This window comes from Notolepis coatsorum (genome assembly GCF_963971535.1).
Source record: "Notolepis coatsorum genome assembly, chromosome: 11".
Taxonomy (NCBI): Eukaryota; Metazoa; Chordata; class Actinopteri; order Aulopiformes; family Paralepididae; genus Notolepis; species Notolepis coatsorum.
Window position 1 is genome coordinate 31,117,604 of NC_140175.1, and position 6,330 is coordinate 31,123,933.

The following is a 6,330-nucleotide window of genomic DNA, read 5'->3' on the forward strand; positions in this document are numbered from 1 at the left end:
CAGGCAATCACTGTTTTTTTCTGTTTTAGGTTGAACACAGCAGCTCATTATAGAATAAAAAACACTGTTAAACTCAGTCTTAACTGGCACCGACCCGGCCCTGGAACGTTTTAAGGATGATTTGCCCACCGGTGCGATGCACCACTTTGGCGACATCTAGCAGCTCGGGTGTGCTGGAGATGAAGCAGTGAACAATGTGATCCTAGTTTGTTTGTTGTGTACCTTGTGTAAGACAGGGTCCTATAATAAAATGTGAAATCCTGCTTTTGTTTGAAAAATCAAATATAATTTCCCCGTTTTCGCCAGCAGGCTAAATGGTCCCGTCGCTCGGCTGGTTGAACTGGAGCTAGGTAGCCAGCAGGCTAAATGCTCCCGACGCTGAACTGCCTGCGCCCGGTGCGCCGGTCTGTCTGTTGAAGACCGAGGGAACCGCATCAGGCTTCAGCTGATTAGTGGTCTTCTGGACAAACCTCCCACCCCCAACAACATAATCCGAGGCAATGAAGTGTTCGCTGGAGATCTTCATTCCCTGTCCAACAGGCTGATCGCGCCGCCTGAGTGCAGCCAGCCTGAGCCAACAACACTGTTTTTTTTAACTGGTAGTTTGCGGAAATTAACCAACTTTCCTCTCTCTTTCATTTACATTTTACATTTACATTTAGTCATTTAGCTGACGCTTTTATCCAAAGCGACTTGCAAGTTCTGTACGACAAGTCATCAGGAAGGGGACAACTCTATCAGTTGAGTAACAATGTTCATCAAAGTGTTGAGTGCTACAGTGTATGTTAGTTTATTAGGACAAGTGCATGACAGTATGGTTAGTTAGGGTTAGATTTTTTTTCTTTTTCTTTCACACGGTAAAATTAGTTTGAACAGCCAGGAGCAATACAAAAAGAACCACCGCGGTCCCGTTGTTTGGTAGGCAACATTTGACTGACCCGACAGTCCATGTTTACTATGCAGCTAATCAGCAGTGTATACACCAAACCAACACCGTGATGTCAGCAACAAAATGGCGGTGCACATGTTCATAAATGCTACATAAATGGACATTACAAATAGTTTTTTCTTAGAAACGCCTTATTTTTATAACGTGATTTTTTCTGTGGTTTATCTAAATACTAATTTGATGCTATGACTATGTGTTTATCGCTATGCTTCATCTCCCCTAATTAAAGCCCTATTTGTTGCCTGTCGATTGCCAAAATCCGTTCAGCGGTTCTCGAGTTACATGTCGATATGCGAGGCATGCGCCGAAGTACATGACATACTCCTTTTTTTATATCTTTTTTTGCCACTCCCGACATCCTAGCTGCGTCAATCATTTGGCGATCTCGAAAATTATTGGACAGGGTTGTAACCAATGAGTGTGGCTTTCCAATGCTGCCCCACGTGGGGATGAGCGAATCAGGGATCTAGGTGAAAAGTCACAAGTGCAAACAGGAACTGAACTGGCGCTGCACTGATGGCTGCCTTTCTGATCGCTCCGTCGAGACTGTGCTTTCTTTTGTTAATTTTTATAGTATTAGGAGTTTTATTTGCACCAACTGTTGGTGCATTATATGTGTATGAGCGTCAGTCAATCATTGACATTAGATTAAGGAAAACTTACCGTTTGGATTGCTCTCTGGATCGGATCGCTGAACAGCAGAAATGGCCCGCCGAGATCCTTTGTTATGGCCAAGACCAGGAGAAGCCGCCGCGAAGACGTGGAAAGAGAGCCGGGGTCAGAAACAGACTGAGGTCCAAACGACACAGAACCACATTGCCCAGCATATTGTTGGCCAATGTGCAATCGATAGGAAATAAACTGGATGACATCAGAGCACGGATCCAATTCCAGAGGGACATTCGGGATTGTAACGTCCTCTGTTTCACAGAAACTTGGCTGAGTCCAGATGTCCCGAATCACGCAATAGAACCGGCAGACCACTTCTTCGTTCTCCGCAAGGACCGGATGGCAGAAGAGTCATTAAAGAAGAAAGGAGGTGGCATTGCCTTCATGATAAACAAGGAGTGGTGCGATTTAGGCAACACAAAGGAACTGTCTAACCACTGCTCCCCAGACCTGGAGTTTATCACGATAAAATGTCGACCCTTCTTCCTCCCAAGAGAGTTAACGTCCATCATCCTCATCGGAGTGTACATTCCACCACACGCGAACACTCGGGTCGCACTTTCAAAACTTCACGACGAGGTAAACAAACTCCAGACAGCTAATGTTGACGCTGCCATTTTGGTTTTGGGTGATTTCAACAGCGCGCGTCTTAAAAAGGTGTTGCCGAATTTCTATCAGCATGTGACCTGTCCCACCAGAGGCGAGAACATATTAGACCATGTATACTCGCAATTTAAGAATGGGTACAAGTCACAGGCTCTTAGTCCTTTCGGTAAAAGCGATCACGCCGCAATATTTCTTTTGCCAAAGTACAAACAAAGTCTCAAGCGAACGCCGGTGGTCTCGCGAGAGGTTAAGCGTTGGGCCGTGACGTCAGAGGAGTCACTCCAAGCTGTACTGGAATGCACAGACTGGAGTGTATTCCGTGATAACACAGCCAATATTAACGAATACACCGAAACGGTGATTGACTATGTCTGTACTCGGGTAGAAGAAACAATCCCCTCCACCAAAATTAAAATCTACCCAAATCAAAAGCCCTGGGTAGACAAATCCGTCCGTGAGGCTCTGAAAGTGCGCACATCAGCATACAACACCGGGCTGGTGACAGGCAACATGGAAGAACACAAGATGGCAAGATACAACGTCAGGAGAGCAGTAATAGAGGCAAAACGGCGTTACAGGGATAAAGTTGAACTTCAGTTTGAACAGGCTGACTCTAGAGGCATGTGGCAGGGCCTCAGAACAATGACAGACTACAAAGGCACCCCCCTCAAACTGAACAGTGACATCTCCTTAGCAAATGATCTCAATTCCTTCTATGCAAGGTTTGAGGCTGTGAATAACAACACCAGCCTACAAACCACGGCAATGGGGGGGTGGGGGGGGGTCTGCTGATGGAGACTCAGTGTTCAGGGTAACAGAGCATGAGGTGAGACGGATCTTTAAAAAAGTGAATATCAGGAAGGCAGCAGGACCGGACGGCATCCCCGGCCGCGTCCTAAAAGTCTGTGCCGACCAACTGGCCCCGGTATTCACTGACATCTTCAACCTGTCCTTGGAACAGGCTGTCATCCCCACCTGTCTGAAGAAGTCCACCATCATCCCTGTACCCAAAAAATCTACGCCCGCTTGCCTCAACGACTACCGCCCTGTAGCCCTCACCTCCATAGCCATGAAGTGCTTTGAGAAGCTAGTGAAGGGCTACATCTGTTCCTCCCTCCCCATCAACCTGGACCCTCTGCAATTTGCATATCGCCCCAACAGGTCCACGGAGGACGCCATAGCCCATGTGCTGCACACAGCAGCATCACACCTGGACAAGAGGCAGGGGAACTATGTGAGAATGCTGTTCATCGACTACAGCTCAGCATTCAATACCATAGTCCCCTCCAAACTCATAGCCAAGCTCAGGGACCTGGGCTTGAACTATGACCTGTGCCAGTGGGTCTTGGACTTCCTGACGGGCAGACCCCAGGTGGTAAGAGCCGGCAACTGCACCTCCTCATCCATCACGCTCAACATAGGGGCCCCCCAGGGCTGTGTTCTGAGCCCCCTCCTCTACTCCCTGTACACACATGACTGCGTAGCACAGCGGAACAACAACACCATCATCAAATTTGCTGATGACACAGTAGTGGTGGGCCTGATCTCTGCCAACGACGAAAGGGCCTACCTGGAAGAGGTAGAGAACCTGTCACAGTGGTGTCAGGGGAACTGCCTCTCCCTGAACGTCAGCAAAACAAAAGAGATGATTGTGGACTTCAGGAGGTCGGGGGTCAAGGACTACAGCCCCCTCAGCATCGACGGGGCACCGGTTGAGAGAGTGAACAGTTTCAAGTACCTCGGAGCCCACATATCCGAGGACTTGACATGGACCACACACATTGACAGTGTTGTGAAGAAGGCACGACAACGCCTCTACTTCCTCAGGCGCCTAAGGAAGTTCCAAGTCAGTCAGAAGATCCTTAGGAACTTCTACTCATGTACAATAGAGAGCATCCTGACCGGCAACATCACCTCCTGGTTTGGGAATAGCACTGCACAAGACCGTAGCAGACTACAAAGAGTGACACGTTTAAACGAACAATAATCGCTAAACGAACAATAATCACTATGCAACAACCATCAAATGCACACAGCACACACACCCACACGCACACACTCACTCAAACAAACAACACACTGCAGCACCCACTCTCCACACTTTAGATCACACAAACACACTTACACTTTATATTTATTGATAAAGGATTTGCACTACAACTCGTACACCTACTGTGAATTGTACCTAAATTGCACCTCGTCCCATTTCTCCATTTCTGCCTTGCACTATATAGTATTGCATATTAGTACACTGCACAGTATTGTATATTGTATGGTAACTACGTCTATTCTGCATCGAACATTGTACATATGTCTAAACTGAACACTGTGACCTCTTTTTTTTTTACTTCTAATTTTACTATGTTTTTATTTCATACTTATCTTGTCTTGCACAGTCTCTGGAGCGCAACAGTAAGAAGCATTTTGTACAAAAGTATTCTGTACTTCTGTATGACAACTATTAAAGAAACTTGAACTTGAAACTTGAGGAAAAGAAATCTTCGCCGAATGCATTGGAGTCAGTGAGGAAATGGTTTTCTGCAGAACCTTTCTTTTTCTCTCTTTTTACCAAAATCGCTCCTAATCACTCATTTCTGAACGGATTTTTATTAAATTTGGACATGTACTACACAAGACTTCAGGCTATGGACCCAGTTTTATCAGCCATACACATTTTCTGGGAAATATACTTTTGGATATTGCAACTACTACAGAAAAACATGAGTAACAAGTTTTTCTACAACTCAAGTTCAGACCTATGTTACTCTATTTCATTAGCACTAAAGGTGTATTCTCCTTATTGCATCAGACACTTCAGAATGTTATCTTTCAAAAGAGACCAGGCTCATGCATGTGCTATAAGTATAAAGTATAGTATTTTGGTATGCAAAAAAAGTATGCAGTCCCCAAGTTCAAGTAAAAGAATTGCCACTTTTGGGGGCGCCAGTTAAGAGGTTAATTAAGTATCTTTTATCTGCTGGTTCAGTGGCCTGTCTATTAAAGATAGGAACAGCCTACAGTATATTGTGAAAGTGTGCTCCAAAATAATTGGAGTAAAACAGAGAGACCTATGTTCTCTCTGGACGGACCAGGTGGTCAAGAAGGGGACGAGCATCACAAACCAACCTCTCCATGCTCTGTCTCAGCGGTTTTCACTGTTGCCTTCTGGCCGCCGTTATGACGTCCCACCAAGTAGGACCAACCGCTACGCCAAATCTTTTGTCCCCTCGGCTATCAGACTTTTAAACACAGACAGTAGTCATTTTAAGTAGCCTTTTGCACTTGGTTGTCTGTTTTTACTTTTACTTTTATTGCTGGATTGTATCACATGGAGTGTTTCTCTTTTTATTTTCCGTGCTGTTGTTGAGATGTTTTGTTGTTTGTTTGTCTTTGTTGCTTGTTGGTGAAGCTGCAAATATGAATTGCCCCACAGGGATCAATAAAGTTGTCTGAATCTGAATATATATATATATATTAGGGATGTCCGATATTATCGGCCGACCGATATTATCGGCCGATATCGGCAGTAAAATGTGATATCGGAAAATATCGGTATCCTTAAAACTTTTTTTTTTTTTTTTTTTTTTTACATTTATTTAACCTTTATTTACCCATGCAAGCAAGTAAGAACCAATTCTTATTTTATTTATTGTCAAAAGTATGCATGTTGGTTTAATTCAACAACAAGAGATATGTAATGTTAATTTTTACTTTTTTAATTATCATATTTTGCACAGATAATGCTTACATTTAGAAAGCCTTTTGAATGCATCCAGTGAAATTATTAGTTACCTGAAATTATTCCGTTTTTTTGGGGGGAAACCCTGCATATATCGGTATCGGTTGATATCGGTATCGGTATCAGTATCGAAATTAAGAGATGGACAATATCGGAATATCGGTATCGGTAAAAAAGCCAATATCGAGCATCCCTAATATATATATATATATATATATATATACATATACACACAGTAATAGATAGTGTGTAGTAAATAATCTGTCACCTCTGTAACGACTAATGGGAATCAGAATAAACAAATAAATAGAATTTTGCGTATATATTTTCCCCCGAACATGTAAAAAAAAATTGCTCGGATGCGCAT

At 43.9% G+C, this 6,330-nt stretch overlaps 1 protein-coding gene across 2 annotated transcripts in view; it reads right to left on the bottom strand.

Annotated features, from left to right (window-relative positions):
• Window positions 1–6,330, bottom strand: part of wdr7 (WD repeat domain 7) — a 344,639-nt gene that overhangs the window by 257,206 nt on the left and 81,103 nt on the right. The gene's annotated exons all lie outside the window — the stretch shown is intronic.